Source organism: Anser brachyrhynchus (genome assembly GCF_964034855.1).
Source record: "Anser brachyrhynchus genome assembly, chromosome: 2".
NCBI classification, from domain to species: Eukaryota; Metazoa; Chordata; class Aves; order Anseriformes; family Anatidae; genus Anser; species Anser brachyrhynchus.
In genome coordinates, this window is record NC_137695.1 from 67,952,334 (window position 1) to 67,975,464 (window position 23,131).

Here is a 23,131-nt window from a genome sequence, read left to right on the forward strand (position 1 = left end):
GCCAAGTGACCTCAGCCGCTCCTCATACGTCTTCCCCTCTAGGCCCTTCACCATCTTTGTAGACCTTCTCTGGACACTCTCCAACAGTTTTATGTCCTTTTTGTACTGTGGTGCCCAGAACTGCACACAGTACTCTGGCTGAGGCCGCACCAGTGCAGAATAGAGAGGGACAATCACTTCCCTTGACCTACTAGCAATGCTGTGCTCGATGCACCCCAGGATACGGTTGGCCCTCCTGGCTGCCAGGGCACACTGCTGGTTCATATTCAACTTCCTATCAACCATAATCCCCAGGTCACTCTCTGCAGGGCTGCTCTCCAGCGTCTCGTTGCCCAGTCTGTACGTAAAGCCAGAGTTGACCCGTCCCACGTACAGGACCCGGCACTAGTTCTTATTAAACTTCATGCGGTTGGTGATCGCCCAGGTCTCCAATCTGTTCAGATCTCTCTGCAAGGCCTTTCCACCCTCAACAGAGTCCACAACTCCTCCAAGTTTAGTGTCATCAGAAAATTTGCTCAAAACATCTTCTAGTCCTACATCCAAATCGTTTATAAAAACATCGAAGAGGACTGGCCCTAAAATGGAGCCTTGGGGGACCCCACTGGTGACCGTCCGCCAGCCTGATGTGGCCCCATTTACCACAACCCTGCCCGTCAGCCAATTGCTCACCCATGGTATGATGTTTTTGTTTAGCTGTATGGTGGACATTTTGTCCAGTAGGATCCTATGGGAAACCGTGTCAAAAGCTTTACTGAAGTCCAAAAAGATCACATCAGCTGGTTTCCCTTGATCGACTAGATGGGTGATCTTATCATAAAAGGAAATCAAATTTGTTAAACAGGACCTACCTCTTGTGAACCCATGTTGGCTGGGACCAATGACTGCATTGTCCCCCACGTGCGCTTCAATAACTCCAAGGATCATCTTCTCCATAATTTTACCAGGCAGTGACTGACAGGCCTGTAATTGCCAGGGTCTTATTTCTTGCCCTTCTTGAAAATTGGTACAATATTTGCCAGCTTCCAGTCTACTGCGACCTCTCCAGATTCCCAGGACCACTGAAAAATAATTGAGAGAGGTCCCGCGATGATGTCAGCGAGCTTTCTAAGCACCCTGGGATGAATCCCATCCGGACCCATGGACTTGTATGGATCCAGGTGAAGCAGCAAATCCCGCACACGTTCAGGGTCGGTTGGGAGTTTATCATTCCCACCATCATGGTCCTCCAGCTCCAGGCACCCTGGGTCCTGAAGCCCATCATCAACATTGAAGATGGAGGCAAAGAAGACATTAAACATCTCTGCTTTGTCTATGTCCTTGTCTGTGAGGTGGCCTTCCCCATCAAGTAGCGTACCTATGTTTTCTTTGGTCCTCCTTTTTCTGTTCACATATCTAAAAAAAAACCTTTTTTATTGTCTCCCACAGACCTAGCCAGCTTCAACTCTAATTGGGCTTTGGCCACATAAATTTTCTCCCTACAAACGTGAACAGTGTCCCTGTATTCATTCTGCATTGCCTGACCCTGCTTCCAGCAGCCGTACATTTTCTTTTTCTGCCTAAGCTCCAAAAGAAGATCCCTGGTCAGCCAGGCCAGCCTTCTGCCCTGCCTGCTTGACTTCCAATATTTTGAAATTGCCACATCCTGTGCTTTTAGGAGGCACTGCTTAAAGACTGACCATCACCGATGGACGCCTGTGCCTTCAAAAGCAGTTTCCTAGGGGACCTTGCTAACTAGTTCCCTGAGCAGCCTGAAGTCTGCTTTCCTCATATCTAGGGCTGAAGTTTTGGTAGCAGTTTTCCTTCTGTCACCAAAAATTTTGAACTCAATCACTTCATGGTCACTATGACTGAGACGGCCGCCAATTGCCATGTCCCCCACAAGACCCTCTCTGTTCTCCAGCAACAGATCTAGGAGGGCACCTTTCCTAGTTGGCTCCCTTAGCACCTACACCAAGATGTTATCATCTAGGTTCTTTATGAACCTCCTGGACTTGGTCGTGTCAGCTGTGTGGTAATCCCAGTTGATGTCTGGCAAGTCGAAGTCCCCCATAAAGACAAGGGGAGTTGATCTTGAGGCATCTCTTAGTTCCACAAAGAATAATTCATCAGCATTGTCATCCTGGCCAGGTGGTCTGTAATAGACTCCCAAAATGACAGCCCCTTTATTTGTTCGTCTCTTAATCCTTACCCAGAGTCTCTCAACTTTGCCATCGCCAATTTGAAGTTCCACACAGTCCAGCCCCTGCTTCATGTACATTGCCACCCCCACACCTTGCCTACCCTGCCTGTCTCTCCTGAAGAGCCTGTAACCATCTATTGCGACATACCAGCCACAGGACTCATCCCACCAGGTTTCACTTATGCCAAGGGTATCGTAGCTGTGGGACTGGCCCAAGACTTCTAGCTCATCCATTTTATTCCTCATACTGTGTGCGTTTGTGTAGAATCACTTCAAATGCACCTCACTGCACGCAGCACCTTGTGGAGCAGAGCGAAGGACCTCACTAGCACACAGTCCATCTGATTCTAGTGTGCCATCCCTTAGCTTATCACCGGTGGGCCTGGTTTTATCCCTTTTCCCCCTTCGACTCTAGTTTAAAGCCCTATCTATCAGCCCTGCTAACTCCTGAGCAAAAATCCTTTTCCCCCTCTGAGAGAGGCGCATCCCATCTGGTGCCAGCAGGCCCAGTGTTGCATAGACCTTGCCATGATTAACAAACCCAAAGTTCTGCCGGTTGCACCAGTCCCGAAGCCATGTATTAATATGAAAAGTCTGCTTGTCAACATTGATCCCCCCTATCAGAAGGACAGAGGCAAACACAACCTGTGCCCCCGAACCTTTACCTAGTCATCCCAAAGCCCTGAAGTCCCTTTTGATTGCTCTTGGACTTCTCCTTGCTACCTCGTCATTACCATCCTGAAAATCCAGTAGCGGGTAGTAGTTGGTGGGTCGTACCAGGCGAGTGACTTTCCTAGCAATGTCTCTCACCCGAGCCCCAAGGAGGCAACAGACTTCCCTGTGGGTTGGCTCCAGATGGCATATTGGGCCCTCTGTCCCTTTCAGAAGGGAGTCCCCCATGACGATGACTTTTCTTTCTTTCTTGACGGAAGGTGTAACGATGCGGGGGGGTAGGATGCCTTGCCTTAGGCACCCTCTCCAACTGGGATGGGCTTTCGTCTACATCATTGTTTTGACTGTCGTGTTCTAGAGCTTCATACCTGTTATATAAGGGTAGATGGGAAGGTGAGGTGGGCAGAGACAGGGCTCGCCTACCACCCTGAGCAGAAACCTGCTTCCATTCCCGCCCTTGGCCTAGGTCCCCTCCTACTGCCTGGCAGGATGAGGGAACTTTTGTCTTCTGTGTAGCAGGAGACACTTGTGTTGTGGCAGGCTCATGAGTCTGTCTCAGAGTGGGCAGAGTATGCTTCCACCAGTCAATTTCCCTCTCTGACTCCCTTATGCTCCTGAGCCTACTCACCTCCTCCCAAAGCTCCGCTACCTGGCTGAGCAACTCTTCAACCTGGGCACACCTCCCACAGGCATACCCACCACTGCTGCTGTCGGATACCGACAGAAGACTCGGGCACACCCTGCAACCCAAGACCTGGATGGCCATGTGTTTCCCCGAGACCTCCCTCCGTCTGAGTAGCCACATTGGTGACTGTGGCTGGAGGGGCTGCAGAGATGCAGAGGCCATGGTTTTCTGCCTGGTGGATACCATGGCTGGGCTTTTCATGAGTAGGTTAAAAGTACAGTTGGGAAAGACCGCTGCAAAAGAGCCTCCCTCCCTGCTCGCAATGCCTGCATGAACTGCTGTGCAAACTGCTGCACCACACCCTAACTGCCATGCCACGCCCTGTTTGCCCATCCTGTTGTGCAAACTGCTGTGCCACGCCCTAACTACCGCGCCACGCCCTACTGCCATGCCACGCCCTGTTTGCCTGTCCTGTTCGCTGCACTCCTGGTCGCTCGCGCTCCCTAGGGGCTGCCTTTGAACAGTAGGGGAGGGGGTGCTGCTGTCTCCACCCACACCTCGTCAGCCTCCCTCCAGTGATGGCTGCCAGGTCCTGGCAGCTCCTTCGGCTGCCTCAAGTGGCCTCGATCCCGTGCTCCGATGCAGAACACATCTGCCCCAGAGCCAATCGCCTCAACTTCACTTGTTATGATTTCGTACGACTTCACTTGTTAAGATTTCATCCATTATCATGAGTTAAGCATGTCAGAGCACTTTCAAATACCTGGTGAATTTTTCCAGAAAGTAATGTCAGCCTCTTTACTTGTGGAAGCAAGGACTGAAAATATTTCTTAGGAATAAGATGGCTTGTTCTCTGCTCTTACTATGTAAAATCCACTGAATTTGCAAGAAAACATATTCACCATTCAAAAATTCTTCCCAGTTAACTGAATTAACTCAAATAATGCTGAAACTGCACATGCTCCTCTGATCATACAGATTTGGGGTATTGGTTTTTGATGTTGTTCTTCTTCATTTTTAAAGGACCCATATTTTAAGCACTGCATCCCAAGTTAATGTCTCATTAACTCAAGGCAAAAGGGTAAAATAAAACAACCACCTCTCAAACTCACGGCAAATGCCAAGATCCATATCTGTATAGATTTAGTACACTATCTTTAGCCCATCTGTTAGAAAATACAACCTCAAAAATGCTGTGAAATTGGAGCAAGCAGTGATCTACGGCAGTAAGCCTGTACTGTGCACATCAACCTGGAGGAGCCCTGCCACAGCCAGGCCAGCTGGGGTCAGCAGGAGCTGAGCAGCGGGAGCAGTCTGCCCAGGGTGGAGATGGAGCCCCAGATGTTGGCGACAGAGGCAGGGCGATGCCCCCCATATTTGTACCAGAGGAAGCATGGAAGGAGCTAAGCCAGGTCTGCCGTACACTGCCTTGTGTTACAGTAAGGTCTGAGGATTGGACAGCAATCTGCAGGCACCCAATGAGTTCCTGTAAGGAAGTGTATATCCACCATTATTCACCTGAAACGCAGTAGCGCCTAGAGCTTTGAAACAGGAGAGGAAGTAAGCCTGGCTCCTTTATAAAACAATTTAGACAGTTCCTCCCCAAGAAAACTTACTATACAACATAAGAAAGAGAGGAAATCAGCGAAAGGACCTCCCAACAACTGACAGAGATTTAAACAACAGCCCAAACCAGCATTCTGGCCCAGAAGTTTCCTGGGCTACTCTTCCTCTTTAGTTGTTCTGTATACATGCACTACATTTTTGGTTAAATTGCTTTTAAGTGGATATGAGCCACACATTTGAAAAGGTAGTTATTTAGGCTCAGGATTAACAAAATAAAATTCATCCAGTTATGTCAGTATTTTGGAAAAAAACTGCATAGTGCCAAGCTCCATACAAAAATATCACATTTGTCTCTGCTACAAATTGAATAAGAAAGCGTCTAGTAATATTTGCAGCCTGGCCTTTAATGTAATGAGACAGAAGTTTATAGGATATGAAAAGAATTTCTTATTAAACAAGATGAGATGTGAACAACTCTTGTTGCATTTGTCAAATGTTTGGAGTATGGTAGCTAGAATAAGTTAATGGCAGAAAATAGATTTGAGGATGGTACTGAACAGACACAACGGGGCAGACCAACTGTGTGAAATACCAAGGGCTGGGATGTGGCTCAGTGTTAACAGGCAAGGAGGAGACACATCCAAAGTGACACAGCATTTTCTGACCCTGTAGATTAGCTGACCACATGGAAAGAGAAATAAAGATCAACAAGACAATACATTTCACAATGCAGAAAGATTAATACATTCAACCGCTGGGCATTTTCTGTTTTCCATTCTCCAACACACCTTTTGAAAAACACTAAATACTTCTGTTCTTAGCTCCTAGCTCAGCTCTGCATGGAGGGGAGGCAGAACTCTCCCTTTAATAACAAGGCTGATGTCTCCTAGCAGGAGAAATCAGCCAACCTGAAGCAACTCCTTTGGCCAGATCAAAAATGACAAAAACTTGCAGGTCCTTCCATTACTGAGCAAAAGCAGGCTCAGGGCAGGCAACAGCATACATGACACCATTTGCAACATGACTTGGGACAGCAGTTACAATGACAGTAGAAATGCCACAAGATACCTTCATGACTGGGGACAGGAATGAGTTCCCTACAGTACAGCCCAAATGACACAGAGAAAACAAAAATAAACCCATGCCAGACATAGTTGCTGTCTTGTTCATAGATCAGGTAGCCCACGTGTGGTTTAAAATAAGGGATAGCAAAAACCTACCAAATCCTTTCAGAGTGTTTGCATCAGTTCCCAAAATAATGGAGATGAAACAGGATAGCTATATTTTAAGAGATGCTCTTACTTGTTACTTGTTACCTGATTCTAGGTGGTCTAGGAATGACATTTTATCTTTATCCTATTCTATTTCCTGTGAGAACCAAGAAGCAGAGAGCATGATTTCTGTATTTGACACATCTTCCAAGCAAACAAACAAACCTCACCATTGATTCCAATTCAATTTTTTCCTCCCAGAACAGCTTTACAGCCTTTATCTATTTATTTAATAAATGCCTCTTAAGTACACAAACAAAAAGCATTCTAGGAATTCCAGGAGCAACAAAACAAATGAACTCAGTACCCCAAGAGATTTATATTTCTAAGTGGATTTTGGCATGTTTGGTAAGAGATGAATGCTGATGGTTTCCCCTCTAAAAGCATTAACAGGATTTTTCTCTATTACCCAGCTGTCAATTTCTATGCCATTTGCAGGAATATAATTGTTGTGGGTTTTGGTGTTATTGTTCGTTTTAAGACTTCTGCCCCTCTGCCAAATGCATCTAGAATTGACCAGTGGCTCAAAAGTTAATTGCCATAGTCTGACAGACACGTGCATATACACGTACAGCACTCCTTATGCCTCATTTCCTTTGGAAGCCCCAAAAAAGGAAAAGAAAGAGTTGCATTTAGTTTTGATACCTGAGAATAAATACATGACCTTATGGAACAGAAGACTAGAAATAAAATAGAAGACTAGAAGACTAATTCATCTTTTACCTGTTGGCTGACATGGACACACAACTGTGAGCACTACGAATAACCTTTCTTTCACATTAAAGCATGCAGCTGTCATCTCTGAGAGCTGCTTACTCCAGTGACATAAGCAAAGGATTGCTGGTTATTGATTCCCTTAATCACAAACCCAGATAGTGAATAAAATGTCATCCTGATGTGCTGAAATCTACTACTGAGCTTAAAGTAAAAAAAAGAGAAAGGCTATTTTCAGGGACAGAGAGGGATTAAAGAGGGACTGCAATCATGGCAATATAAAATCAGGATCAAGGACAACATGCAACTATTTCTAGAGCTCAACTAAACTGCAGAATACATTGGCTTAGTGCTAGGAAACAGCTCCATCTCGTGTTCTGCACACAGAAGTTCACAGTAGTCTCATAAAAAACAACACAACAAACAAAAAAACCACCAACCACCATCCCACAGCTGCTGCTTTAGAGTCTCTGCAAAGGGGAAATAAAATTCAAGCTAGTGTCTACAAAATTAAATTTTCTTATGAACACATTTAAATACCCCTTTTATCTGCTGGGATAGAGCATTAGAAAAAAAAAGATTCAAGTAGGTGCTAAAAGACGTTCCTATTTGTCAAGCCATCATCTGAAATAACAGTGTGGGTTGTGCTCAGCTCCCCCTAAAAAACTTTCATATGGTTGGAATGGAAATCTGTCCTATATCCTGTGCTGCAGGCTCTGTTCACCATTTTATAGCATGCTTTAAAGCTTTTACTCCATAATATGACCATGCTTGGGTGCTTTCCCTTTCTCTCCCAGAGACCTCCAATAATACAGTAATCCCACTGAATACTTTGTGACATTCAACAGGAGTTTTGACATAAATTTTACAATAAAGTTTTCCCTTCTAGCTAAGCAAAAGAAATTGGAGAACTGGGGTACAATTCTCTTGCCCGTCCCAACACAGAGACATACTACTCTTTTCATCTTCTGCTGCACTACATCATGACAGAAACTGGAGGGGGGGGGGGGGGGATCAGTATGGGAGATGTGTCTGTGAAAGTGTTACCTTCTGCAGAGAAACACTACACACCTGGTTCTTGTGAAGCATTCCCAAAATACTTGGAAGACTGCAATCACCTGTGAGACTACATACAGCAAGAGGTAAAACCAGGGTTAAATATGCTGTAGCATTAGGAGAAAGGCAATAGAAATAACCTGATTTGATCCAAGCACAAGGCATCCTTTTAAAGAAGGGACAGCTCTGTTCCCCATCAAGCAGCCTGTGTTACATCATTTAGTGACAAGACAGGTATAGAATTCATGCTAGACAGCATCATTTCACTCTTTTCCCAATTCACCTACATGAGAGGACTTGTCCTATCTATCAGAGAGAGCAGTGGATAAGACCTTCTTTCTGCCCATTCAGCATGGCAGAAAGGAGCTTTGATGCACAACGCTGAAAATGAAGATGAAGTAAACATCTGTGGGCAAGGCTAAAGGGCAGTATGCCTCCATGAGTGGGAAGGTGAGAGCTAAGCTACATGCAGAACTCAGGACACTGATAGGAAAGTGAGGTTGTACTGAAAGAACAAAGCGATTCAACCACATTACAGAATGGCATATCACCAGAGCAGTAAGAGCAGGCATTTGGGTGATCACTTTCAAACCCATCAAGAAATTTTAAAGCTACACCCTTCCACCTGAACAGGCAGTTTGGTGGTCTGTAAGGCTGAGATACAAATGCAAAGGGAGGATGAAAACTCCAGCAGCTTCTCCATTATCCCATCTGTGCTGTGAAGCCACCAGATTCCTCGTACTTTGTAATGTAGAGGCCAGCATGGAAATCATGGCTCCCATTCCCATTTAGTACAACCTTTGCACCCCTCCAGTGCCTATAAAACAAGAGGTGTACTTCTAGGGCATTAGGTGACAACCAAGACCTACAATTCATGCATTGACAGAAGTAAATGTACACAGATAGGACTTTGTGAAAATCTTTTCATATGATATGGCTGTAACTCAACACTTTTGTGCCTGGTTTTGGAACAAATGCATGAGCAAATGCAGCTTCTTCAGTGTGTGGGCGCAGGCTTAGGGTTTCCTTCAATTCACACCCATCCACACTGGAATGGGAACCACAGCAGGTACTTACAAGATCACAGAGAAGGGCTTCATAGAGATCCAATAGTGCTCTTTACTGCTTATGTACCAACTGCCTTTATCATTTGCCTTTAAACAGTCTCCCCATATGCCTTTATATCAGCATTTAGCCTATACTGGAATAACATGTCACACAGCATTCAAATAGAAGGCATCTCACTTACGAATGGGAGATGTTCAAGTACTACAGAGGCTGGCAGAAAGAAAAAGGATCCTAAAGGCTTAATTTATCTGTCCATAAATTGCATTGGAGATGGAGGGATGGATGCCAGTCATTCAATACCACTCGATCAGCTTGCTGGCAAAGGCAAGAAAACTTACACTGAGTATCTTAAATCTTTCAAGAGGCACAAGCAGTGCACTACTTGCACTTGCGTGCTGGAAACCAAGTGCCACCCTGCTGGTGGCAAATCATACCCTCTTGTGGAAGTATATTTGCTCACTGGAGAAGAGCCAGCTTTCCCAGCTGCTCCCAGGAGTAATGTGGGCTGAAATCCTCCTCGTATCCTTACAGCACTCATATGGTAGTGCTGGATGGGGTGTGGGGTCCTGGATATACTGGATGCAACATGAGCCTGTTCTGTACCTTTTTGTTGCACAACTGGAGTTGAGTGCAGTTGCTGAGCTATTACTTCACATCGGAGGAGTTAGCATGATAAAAATTGAGCTCTGCAGATCTGGGAGGTTTGTAGTCCAATATGTCACATCGTGCATTCAGACAGACACTGAAAAGAGTTATGCTATTTATTTCATAGCCTGGGAAGGTAAAGAACACTTATCATCTGCATTAAAATGTCCAGTGACAGCACAAGGCTGGTTGGTCTGTAAGGAGCAAGTGTGAAGTAGGTGCCCTCTGAAAATGTAAGAAAACCCAGCAGGTTTGACCACCCACCTGTAAAACTGCAACATTGGCTGATTTTATTCCGATGCAAAGTAACATCACTTCTCTTCTCTTTCTTTTCACTCTTAGCAAGAGTATTCTCAGCTAAGAGCTCCTCAGCAAGCATAACAACAATTTATGAGCAATTACCTATTCTTATGCCTATGAAAGAGGACCTGCCTTCTGCTGTGCCACTCAGATGTTATGGGGTTAGAAGGATGGCTTCGCAATGGGAGCTCATCTCATTCCAAATACCACTCCCGAGGTCTCTGGGAGCAAATCTGTTTCAAGGGCTGGCTTTATAGTGGATTAAAGGAGAAGGGAAATATTCTTGCAGCTCCTGACAGCTTCCTCTGAGAATTAGCACTACAATGAAGCAAACAGCTGTATGAGAATTCCCTCAAAGCAAAAATCCTTACAGCACATAAAGCAAAACACTGTATAAAGTTAAGCCAGTTAAAATAGCAGTACAGTCTGTCTGGACACTTCTGCTGAGACACGAAGTTTTCACACAATTTTTATGACCCTATTCGAGGACAGCAAGATGGTGCAGAGACCAGTCAGGGGTAAATCCAGGGAGGTGGGAAGGAAAAGGCCTGCATTTCTCAGAGCAGCGCACAGAGCTGCATTGCTAACCTGTGATCTCCTGGAGGAGGAGGGCTGTGTCCTATATGGCACAGCCTAACGCAGGGCAGAGCAGGCAGATGTCAAGCTGAGCATCTCGCTTTGACATCACTGCACTCAAGGCCAAACTAGCTTTTCAGGGGAAGGATGAGCTTTCGTCTGTGACACTGAATTACGATTAAACAGCTTGACCTATAGCTCCCAGTTCACATGCTCCTTGTGAGATTTTGGGTAAATCACTTTGCAGCTTTGGTTTAACTCTCCGCTGTGATTACTGGTGCTTTGTGTCCCTGACCAAAGCTGGCCAAGCAGCATCCAGACCTGATCTCAGTCACTACTGCTGCCTCAGAGCATGCACTGCGCCAAACCGACAGCCCAGGGAACTCCCGCAGAGGGAGGGCCTGCTCCCTGGATCAATCCTGCAACAAGCTCATCTAATAACCTTGTTGATGATCATCTACTCTTCTTTTTGGGTAGAAGACAGACCTTTTGAGTCCACCAGGTGAAACATATAACTTCTAAAGGTTATTCTTCTGCAGGTGGAATTTTGAAAGAGCTGCTATTAGCAGCAGGTGTATGCAGCACAGCAGAAAGCAGATCACTTTGAATGACAGACCGGAATCCACATGGGTATAGCCCTCTCTTGTAAGTGGGTGAAAGTGTTCTCACCTACAGGAATAACAATTCTTGCAGCTTCAGGTTTTTAAATATAAAAAAATCTTGGAAGTAGGGTTGGTTAAGTAGTTCAAATAATGAAACTCTCCAGTGTACAATGCTATCATTTTAGATAATGAGACATTTCTCCATTTTCCAAAAGGTTAAAGACAGACTATAAATTCTGCATCTAGCAGCCCAGGGAGGCTTCTCTTAATAGCCCCAACAGCCATCATTTCGTTGTCTGGGATGCATCAGGATCAGTTAATGCTGATGAACTGCAAGGCTTTGTGCTCAGAATAAAAGCAGGGGCAGTGAGGCTTCATGACTTGAAGCTACTACAGAGCTTTCTGCAAATAAGGTGCAGGAGGGGAGGGGAGGGGAGACAAAAAAAACCTGCCAACAACTAATACAAAACTAGTAAATAACTACAAAACATTTGCTCAGAGAGGAATGTACAAGGTTATTATCATACTACATACTACATACAGGGCAATCTCTGCAAAGCAGACTTTATGGGTCCACCTGTGTTTCACAGAGCAGGTGGCAATGCTGCCCTTTAGGTGCTGGCAAGCCAGAGAACCTGTGCCTCAGCCATCTGGAACTCCATCAGCACACACTGATGCTGGAAATATAATGCACAAAGATTTGCATGGTTGATTTTCTGCTCTGTGCTTTGGTGAGGACAGCAGAGACGAGCAGCCTTGCCCTGCTGACCATTTGTGACAAGAATTTACTTGGCAACAGAGACCCTCAGGTGGCCAGATGAGACCAGCCATCTGTTAACTTTGAGGCTGCAGCCAGACACTGCATGAAAACGTAAAAATTAAAACAAAATAAAAAAAAAAATCAAAGAATGGGCAGAGAAAGAAAACGATTAGCTGTGCTGCATTTTTTTTTTATTATTATTATTTTTTCCCAAAAATAGAGGGCGTCAGTCCCCCATTCTGTCCATAGCCTTGGCCCGCTGCAAGCCCAGTTTGATGCTGCGGAGGCTCTCAGCAATCCCCTGAGAAACTCAAGGAAAGAACCTGCAAATATTTAGGGCTTATGAAGGAAGGAGGAGATAGGACTTGGCCACTCACATTGTAGCTGTTGGCACAGGTCCACCTCTAAAAGCCTTTCGAGCATTTAATGTCCTGGTCTGGAAACAAAATCAGCATCAGGTCATGTAGTAGAAACTGTATCCAGTGTTGGTGCAATACAAATAAACACAATAAGAGGGGACAGAGTCCAGCAGTAGCAGCACCTCTGCTCTGAGGAATGACGCCGGTGTCACTGTCACCATCTGCTGCCCCACAGCTCAGTGCCCCCCAGCTGGGACATTGGAATGGCCCCTTCTGAGAGGGGACTGTTTTCATTGCACAGCAGACATCAGGGCTGTGGGGACGTGCCTTGTCCAGCGCCACAAAGTAAGCCCAGGAAAAAAAACAGAAACAGAATCCACGTCTCCAGAGTACCTGGCACTAATGCCATCATGCCACATCCACGTGGGCTCCTTTCCAGAGCGTCATCTCTGTGCCCTGACAAGATAATCAGACATTTTCTGCTCAAAGCACTGGCTATATAACAAAGACCGTGTGTAACCCAAGCCTCCACATGGCCATTTCTGACATGAGAGACTGGATCTGAGTGGCAGATCTCTCCAAAATTAGTCTCAGCTAGTCCCCCAGCATCAAACATTAGCTCATGTTAGCCCATCAGTGCTGACACTCAGGAAAATGTCAGGTGACATTTCAGGTCTCAGCTTCAGGAACACAAACGTTTTCCCTCTGAGCTCCAGAAAAATCACAAATGCAGCCAAGCCCTATCAGGTACTGAAGTTCTAGCTCAAGGGAAACAGGTAAAACATTCTCCTCAGAAAAGACGAAAATTTGATTCGAAGTGGCAAAGGAACTAAGGCTCATGGTAAGTTCAGAACAAGCAGACAGCCTTGTGATCTCATACTGCATAAAGAGATCAGTACCTGCTACATACATAATTTATGCTGCTGAGTCAGACATGTCCCAAATTTGCTGTTTTAACTATTAAAGCAAATGAGAAGAAAAAAGAAAAAAAGAAAAAAAAAAAGCCCATATATCTAGAAACAATACCATTCACTGAATAAACAGATCATTTGGGCAAAGCTTTGAAGTGGTCAAAATTATTAATTAGGCACTATTTTTCTATTGACAGGAATTGTACTTGAAAACAACCAAAGCTTTGTTGAAATAACTGGTGTAAATGTTCCCATTTTCAGAAGGCATGCTAGCTTTGAATAAATAATGAAGGTACCATTTATTTAAAAACTTATTTTAAAATCTCCTTGGGAAGCCCCACAGCTCTACTTGTCTGTTTGCCTCACACAAAAAAAAAAAACTTGCGTCAAAAGAACCTCAAAGATAAAGCGAGTGACCAAAGTATATCCACTCCCTCCCTGCTACACCTTTCCCCTGCCAAAGGAAATTATCATTTATTCATATTTTCTTCAGAAGATTTAAAGTGTGCTGAAAACTTTCAATGTCAAAACTGAGCATCTACACCCAAAGAGTAACCCCCCTGGGCAAGTCTCATCTTTCAGATCTAGGTTTTCAATGAAAGCCCAGTAAATGCCTTTGTAAGGAAAGAGCAGGCATTTTCTATGGAATTTTATTTTTATTAAAGCAGTGTTTTAATAGAAAAATTCTGGCCATTTCTGCCAGCTGAAAGGCAGGTTCACATCGCATGCAGCTGAACAGTCCCGTTGTGCAGCAGGGCAGTCATGCCCAAACCACTCCCTTTCTTGCTATTTCAAGACACTAGAAGAAACCCATCACTATGGTTGTTCACAATCAGAGGTTGATCTGAATACTGGGTATTCAGTGTATGGTGGGAAGGGAACAGAGAGGAGCAGAAAAGTACTGGCGGTTTTCCTGTAACTGAGCACCTTCTGTCAAGGGAAGATATTCCCACAATACCAAAGCAATAGCAGGCACTGTGAAAGACCACCTAGTGAAGTTACCAGATAGAAAAACTTAAAGCTGACCACAAAACCAAATTAAGCCATGGCCTTGTCACAGGCTATGGAGAATGCCAAGACAGGCAGGTGGGACAAAATGAATCTAAGAGGACCCACCCATAGCTTCTGAAATGCAACCAGTGAAAGTAAGTGAATGAGGAAAAACCTTCAGTGCATTAGTGGCTGGAAAGCTCTAACAGCAGAAAGATCACCAGCATGGTCCTGCATCCAACATGCAGCAGCTGCTGTCAGAAGATGGGTCCCAAGCTGGATGCAGCTGCAGTCCTGACAGTACAGGGGAATTGCTCGGGTTGGAGTCTTCGTGCTGGCTGCCAACCTCAATGTTTTCACAGCCACCATTCCTGCAGCTGTCTTTTGTTGGGGATCAACAAGGGAGGAGGAGATGGCCACTAGTCAGAGATACAGCAAGGCCTGTGTGCCTAACTAAAAGGACATGGAGACATATCCAAAAGCATTGACTGATCCTAATTATGAGAAATGCTCATTCTTCTAACCACACAACTCTGTGATGAAGATAAATGAAAGTCTTAAAAAAAAAAAAAAAAGGAAAAAGATGAACCTTGTTTCATTCCAGGATATGATACCAAAAGTATTTTTATAGACTGACATCTTTGCTTCTGCAGGATTTTTCTACGTTTTTTCATTCATTTTGAGACAGATTTTGTTTCTTAAGGTCAGAAACATTCAGTTTACCCAGCTATTTTTAGCCAGGCTGGACAGATTCATTGAATTACACCATGAATTATTCATAGCACCAAGAAACAGCCTAGGCATTGCTATGATATTTGAAAACAATGACAGCTTCTCACGTTTTTGTTGTGCAAGTGCAAATCCTGGCTCCAGCAGGAGTCTCACAGGTTTGTCAAGGGGGGCAGAAATGGGCCTGTCTGATTTCCTCTGGACAACTACCTTTACTCAAGTGCTGGAAACATGATGAAAATCACAGAGGCCTATTACAGCAAAGACAGAATACTCCACCACAATTTCTTTTTGTTATTATTATTAGTGTCACTTATCGAATGTAGGTTTTGATAGTTTTGTTTTCTGGGCTTAAAAAAGCCACACCTACCGAAGCAGACAAAAGGTCCCTCAGAGCAGAGAAAAGAACAGCAGGAAAGAAATTGTTGCTGACTGTTCTAGAAATATCCTTCATTCAACTTACTAATTACACACTCTGTTGATCACCTATAATTATGATCTGAAAGGAAATTCTACACCCTAGCAATTTAGCTGGTGTTTCTTTCTTAAAGTCAACCATTTTCACTGTAATGAACCTCAGTATGAAGCAGCAAAACGTTGGAGGGAAAGGCTACAGACACAAAAATTAGTGCTTGCTGTCTCATTAACATTTTACTTGCTTGGCTAGCAGTCCTTTTGTTACAGGAAGCTAAGTGTTTTTATGGCTAACTCTCCTAAATCTGTAATAATATCCAATATGAATGTGATTTCTGCTTTTAAGCTTAAAACCTCTAAATAATCTCCACTAAAGCTAACGTATCCACAGTCAGTGTGCAGCACTAGCTAAAATACAAGTAATTGCTGACTTGGCCAGCTCAACAGCGCAACACTAAGCTTGACATTTGGCAGCTGTTAGTATTTATATCCGGATGGATCCAACCTGTCAGATACAGACTTCCCAAATGCAAGAGGATGTCTGGAGCTAGTTTTCATTCCAGTCAGTATAAAGTTATCACCAAGCTGAGATGCCCCAACACAGAATAAGCTCCCAGCAGCCATGGCAGAGTTTCCCTGCAGAGGCAGAGCTGAACATACCCATAACTTGCAGGTATTCCTCAAAGAAACCTAAAGCCTTTAAGGTTGTTTAACCCAACCTTGAAAAGAGCCTTAGGGAACCACAAGGAATAGAAGGCAGTAACACCTATGCTTAAGACAATTCTGAGAAATTAATATAGAAGTTATTTAAGTGAAATTTAACAGTGAATAAGTCACTGTTAAGACTCCTGGTGTAGTGGGATCCTTCGTGACTGTAACCAGATAGAACAGCTGCCTCACAGCACCAAAAATAATTCATCATATAAAAACACGTCAGATATGAAAATGAGAATAGAGCTGCCTCGCAATGAATAACTTTGTATGAGAAACACAACTCTCCTGAGCCCTGCTCTCACCTTCTCAGTGGGCAGCAGGTTCCAAACAAAAGTCAGTCAGGTGAGAAAGGCACAAAGTAGGTGAGAAGATAGAGCTGCCAATCAAATTCCACCAACAGCTCCATGGAGCAAAAATGGTCCAGACCTGCTCCTTTCAGCTACTTTCTCATTACAGTCATGCAGGGTGAAAGAAGAGACAGAAGTAAAAGAATAGAAATCAGCAGCAAGGTAAAAGGGGAGAGAACTAAGAAACAAAGATGAGAAGATGAGACTATTCAAACTAGCAATTAACATTTCTAAATAGAACTCCCAATTGCTCTCTTCACCTTCTACAGAAATTGAGGCCATCTTGACTTTTAAAGGCTCTCTCAGACCTGTATTATCTACATTCAAAGACAAAAGCAACACGTAACCCAGGCCATCTGATGCAAGAAGCCAGTAATCTAACACTGGTGAGGCATCAGTGCTCTTCAAACACCCGAGGACCAAGGAAATAACCTTCCACTACTCAGGGGAGAGTCCCCTCTGCACAGAAAGCTGCTCTCAGGGAAACTGCCTCCTACTAAGGCCTTGATTTAACCCATCTCTACAGTGGATGCCTTTAGGCCACCTCCTCAGAGGGCAGGGCCAGTCACCTCCCCAGACCTCCTAACCGGGTTGGTGCTCTTCGCTACAGGAACTTCCTAGAAAATTCCATTGCCTTCTGTGATACTGGAAATCAGCTTAGATTAGTTCATTTCTGTACGCTTATTCCCAAGAAAGGAGAAAAAAATGAATTGCAATAGAGATGATTTTCTGTATTAGTTTCTCTCACATTCACCATTTCTTGTATTGCTATCCCTCTGAGATCTTACCTTCTCTTCAGCTCTGTTTGTACTGTGTGGTCTTGAGTCTCTTCTGTTTGAAGATGTGTGGTAGTTTTACCATGCTAGGCAGCTGAACTCCACCACAACTGCACTCTCACTCCCCCTCCTTAGAAGAGAAGGGAAAGAAGTAAAGGAAAGAACAACTCATGGGTTGAGATAAGGATAATTTAATTAAAGGGAAAGAAAAAAATAATTATTAAGGAAATATTATTATTAATTAAACAATTTAATTAAAGGGAAAAAGGGAAAGGGGAAAAGGGAGGGGGAAAGGGAAAGAAAGAAAAAAAAAAACAAGTGAAGGCTTTGTGGAAGTACAGAGGAAAAAAATTACTCTCTACTTCCCATAAATGAGCGATGCTTGACCACGTCCTTGAAGCAGGGCCTCAACCCACGTAGCCATTGTTAGGGAGGACAGACATTTTCACAACAAGAGCCCACACCCCCAATCTTCTTCCTTTTTCCACCTTTTATTGATGAGTGTGACATCATATGGTATGGAATACCCCTTTGGTTGATTTAGGTCAGCTGCCTCAGTGATGTTCCTTTCTCACTTTTTGCCCACCCCCAGAAGGGTTAGAGAAAGTCCTGATGCTGTGCCAGCACTGCTCAGCAGCAGACACAACACTGGTGTCATACCACTGCTCTTCTAGCTACAAGTGCAGAGCACAGCACTGTATGGGCTGCTGCAGGGAAAGTTAACATCCCAGCCAGACCCAGCACAAGATGTGAAGTTTTGTGGGGAAAACAAACAACCAAGAACAAAAAAAAAACACACACAGAAGACTGCCTGTCATCATGAATTCTTAGCAGCTCAACTCAAACTTTTCTGATGAGCTTCAGGTTGAAGGACACTAAGCACAAAAAAATGTCACTGGAAACTTGTTTTACTTAGTAATTCATTATTCAAAGAACAGAGGTTAGGTGCCAGTTTGGTCCCAGTGTTATCTTTGTATCAATGACACAAGTCAGGCATTTGAAACACTGAGAAACCTGGCATGCATTGGTTCCAACAACAGCTCAGAAAACAAATGGTCTCAGAGGGACCAAAGAGAAGTTTAGCTTGTAGCCTGCTGTTCTGTTTCCAGCCATGGCAAGTTAACAGAGGCTGGGAGAAAGGTTAGAAGACTGGCATGCTTCTTTCTCAAATCAGCTCTATATATGCATTCTGTGGTAGGATTTCTTGAGGCTATAAAGCTCAAAACGGGTGGAAGCTTTAGTATGGAAAGCAAATTTAATTCAGATTTGAATTACTGTCATGGTTTTCTTTGTTTTGTTTTGTTGGTTGGTTTGTTTTTTGTTAATTTTCAGTTTGCACTTTATAAAAACAGAAAATGAATGAAAGAGATTTTTCAAAATGTGGATTTCATATATGTACGGGATCTTTGGCATCATGCACAAAGTCATGCTGACTCAAAGCTAAAAGTGACTCAAACATCAGCTACTGAGCAGAAACTTTTCTTAAATGAACATCAGCACCTTTTTGCTTGACTAACCTGATCTTCTATGACAAAGTGGCGCGCTTAGTGGATAAGGGAAAGGCTGTGACTGTGGTCTACCTTGACTTCAGTAAGGCTATTGACACCATTTCCCACAGCATTCTCCTCAAGAAACTGGTTGCTCTTGGCTTGGACTGGCACACGCTTCGTTGGGTTAGAAACTGGCTGGGTAGCCAGGCCCAAAGAGTTGTGGTGGATGGAGTTAAATCCAGTTGGAGGCCGGACACTAGTGGAGTCCCCCAGGGCTCAGTACTAGGGCCAGTTCTCTTTAATATCTTTATCAATGATCTGGATGAGGGGATCGAGTGCACCCTCAGTAAGTTTGCAGAGGACACCAAGTTAGGTATGTGTGTCGATCTACTCGAGGGTAGGAAGGCTCTGCAGGAGGATCTGGATAGGCTGGAGCGATGGGCTGAGGCCAACTGTATGAAGTTCAACAAGGCCAAGTGCCGGGTCCTGCATCTGGGGTGCAACAACCCCAAGCAGCGCTACAGGCTGGGAGATGAGTGGTTGGAAAGCTGCCTGGCCGAGAAGGACCTGGGAGTATTGGTTGATAGTCGGCTGAATATGAGCCAGCAGTGTGCTAAGGTGGCCAAGAAGGCCAACAGCATCCTGGCTTGTATAAGAAACAGTGTGGCCAGCAGGGCTACGGAAGTGATTGTGCCCCTGTACTCGGCTCTGGTGAGGCCGCAACTTGAGTACTGTGTTCAGTTTTGGGCCCCTCGCTACAAGGACATGGAGGTGCTCAAGCGAGTCCAGAGAAGGGCAACAAAGCTGGTGAGGGGTCTGGAGAACAAGTCTTACGAGGATCGGCTGGGGGAGCTGGGCTTGTTCAGCCTGGAGAAGAGGCGGCTCAGGGGCGACCTTATCACACTCTACAGGTACCTTAAAGGAGGCTGTAGAGAGGTGGGGATTGATCTATTCTCCCATGTGCCTGGTGACAGGACGAGGGGGAATGGGCTAAAGTTATGCCAGGGGAGGTTTAGGTTGGATATTAGGAAGAACTTCCTTACTGAAAGGGCTGTTAGGCATTGGAGTAGGCTGCCCAGGGAATTGGTTGAGTCACCATCCCTCGAGGTCTTTAAAAGACGTTTAGATGTAGCCCTTAGTGATATGGTTTAGTGGAGATCTTGTTCGTGTTAGGACAGAGGTTGGACTAGGTGATCTTGGAGGTCTCTTCCAACCTAGATGATTCTGTGATTCTGTGAAATCAGCTTATTGTCAGAGCACTCACAAGGAAAGCTGAAAACTCTAGTTTAAATCCATCCCCAGATTGCAGAGGATTGATAAAGTTAACATGTGCATCGTGATTTTTTTCTCCAAAAACTTGGCCAGTGCTGGTTGGGAAACATATATTCTGTTTTCTTTTCTCACTGACTGGCCTCTCAACTCTTGAACTATTTTCTGCACCATGGCACAACTTCAGGAACTGGGTAAAGTGTGCTACCCACCACCAGCAACCTCTCAAAGGAGCACTGCAGTTATGGCATTGTCATAGGAAACAATGATCACACTGAACCTCAGTCCTGCACTTCCCTGGCAGATGCACAACCTAGTTGCACACAACACCAACACAAGCTTCCCTGTGATTAACACAGGACACAAAGCTAGGGACTTCCAGCAAACACTCTTAGAGCTTTCACCAGTGACATCCTTGGGACACAGATACGGAGAAGACCACATGCTGTGGATGTTAGTCACACCAAGATATGGGCCAGGCACTCTCCTCCTGCCAAGAGTGAGGCAATTCTAGTCTGCAGTCCTGTGGGGAGCTCTGAAGCCCAGCAGGAAAATAATCTATAGCAGGCTAAGATTAAAGGAGCTAAAGGAGGGTGTTGTGTTCGTTTTTTTTTTTGCCTTTTTTGTTGTTTTTGCTGTTTTTTACTTGCTTTTTGGTTTTAATATGAGATTGCGGTTTCAGATTGAGCGATCTGAATTCTACACACATCTCATATCAGACATTTTAGTAACTGGAGACTTCGTAAGCTGCATGATAAAGTCATTCCTTAACTTTCCTCCTGAATAACTTATATAGACCAATCAAGTTTAATCTGCTTTCCTGTGCTTCATTCTTGCAGCTGTCTGAAAATATTTAAATATACAGATTTATTTATTTTTGAAAACAGGCACGATGTGCCCTGTAAAATACATAGCAACAACATCCTTAGTGGACAGATCAGTGCCCTGAAACTTTTCTTTATATTGAGATATCATAAATACATATTTTTTAATGATAGTTTTCAGAAGGCTGGATGGGGAGATTTTATACATTTTTGGTTGCTTTTTTCTTCCTTCATAGGTGCCTTTTTGTCATATACATAGAAACTATGAAGGAATAGACATCACTTCCTCTAAAAGTATGTGAAAGGAAGAATCTGGTATTTCCCAGCTAAAAAACAAAGGGAAGTCCTTAAATACATCTAGTGGTGAGATTCATTAAGTGCAGTAAGTCCTCTGAAGTATTCTAGCATTAACTTTGTGAAGCTTTGCTGCTTCTATCCTTCTTGTGGCATATGCAAATAAAATGTGATGATCCACAAGAGAAGTTGTGAGAAACTAAGTTGTGTAGAGAGCTGATTTTCTGTATGCCAAGGTAGTTGTGTAGTTATAATAAGGAGAAATGCTATGTAGATAAGCGGACAGTAGAAGGTCTCACTGTTCCAAAATACGGTGGAAGCTTGAGAAAACAGGATGAGAAGTGTGGGAACAGTAAAACAAAGACCACAGGTTCTCAAAACATAAGAAAGGAGAAAAAAAAAAAAAGGAAAAGGGAGAAATTAAAGGGTTGAAAAAAAAGAAAAATTTTACGTATATGGTATAGAGGAACATCGATCAAGTAGCTTGTGAACCCATAGTACTCAGCCAATGAGGAAACAGGGGAGGTGATCAGGTGTCGGGTAATAAGGAATAAAAGGTTATGATTTGTTTACTGTAATGCGCTCCTAACTGGCAGGACGCCCGCCATTGCAATCGCGAATAAAATAACTTCACAGAAGGTCCTGTCTGAAGAAAATTATTTGAGATTCTTCTCACAATCTGGGGGCTCGTCTGGGATCTTGTTGCCTACCGAAGAGTTCTTGCCACCACAGACAGGAAGGTGCACCCTGCTTTCAGCGGTCCCGTCAGGGGTGGTGGGTTTTCTCGGTACGGCCAGCAAAGGACTGAGACTGTTAAGCTGAAGACAAGCTCTGCGAAGCTCTGGGGAGAAGGGAGGCCAGTACTGACATACCACAGACATAGCCCAGACACAGAGACACAGCCCAGACCAGGAACAGGCATGGGGATTATTACTGATAAGCTGGACCGGGAAGCCGTGCACAGACCGAGGTAAGGGAAACTTTACTGTATACTGCCTTGGGTTGGATTCGGGGAGACTTTTGTGTGGTGTGAATGAGACACATTTTTAGTGTGAAGCGAGTGTGGAGTCCCAATCCGTGAGGTTCTGTAGTCCTGCGAGGGGACAAACGAAGTCCCCACAGCTGGAGAGGACCAAAGTGAAAGTTAGATGAGTGAAAGAGAGTCTCAGGGGTTTGGGCCCTTAGGTGTACAGTACCCCGAGCATGGTGAAGTGAGGTGCTCAGCAGTACACCCCACCTCTGTCCTAATCCTAGGTGAAGGTGTGTGGTACCCTGTGGGTGGTAAAGTCCACAGCAGCACGTCAGGAAGAGATGGGGATTAAGGGTTCCACGAGTCAGCAGGGTGGAGGTGGAGACCCCGGGATGGTGCCTAAAGATAGTCCTTTGGAGAGAATGATAAGGATTTGGAAAAACAACCCAAAAACTAGGGGAAAAGATTTAAAAAATAAAATTTTAAATGGTTAGATATTGTGTAATTGTCTGGCCTGAAAAGCCAATAAAAGGAACTTCAGTATTTTGGCCAAAATATGGGTCTGATGAAAATTCAGGCTTTAAATTTATATGTAAAAAATAAGACTCCTTTTTCAGAGGAGGAATCAAGTTATGCTCCCTATAGTCCTAGTATTGCACCTAACGTTGAGGCAGCGGCAGCTGCTCCAGGAGGGGAGACAGGGACTGCAATTGATGCTGTCCCTAGAGAAGTCACACTGGGGAGTGTAGAGCGGTGGGAGCGGGGGGGGGGAGGCCCGTGGAGCCTCAGGGTCGTGCGGAGGCACTGCGGGCCAGTGCTCCCCCCCTTACCAGCAAAGAGGTTAGGAGTTTTAAGAAGGAAATAAAGTCTTTAATTGAGGGCCTAGCAGAACAGTCAAATCCGTTTCTAAGGCCTAATTTGTATTTGGGGGGGGGGGGGGGGGAATGTCAATCTTGAGTATGTCATTCACTGGAGAAGAATGTTTAGGGGGGGAATGATTCAGCAGGCAG

At 44.4% G+C, this 23,131-nt stretch overlaps 1 long non-coding RNA gene across 1 annotated transcript in view; it reads left to right on the forward strand.

The window, feature by feature from the left end:
• The window catches only part of LOC308189113, a 443,217-nt gene that overhangs the window by 153,971 nt on the left and 266,115 nt on the right, over positions 1-23,131 (forward strand). The window lies entirely within an intron of this gene.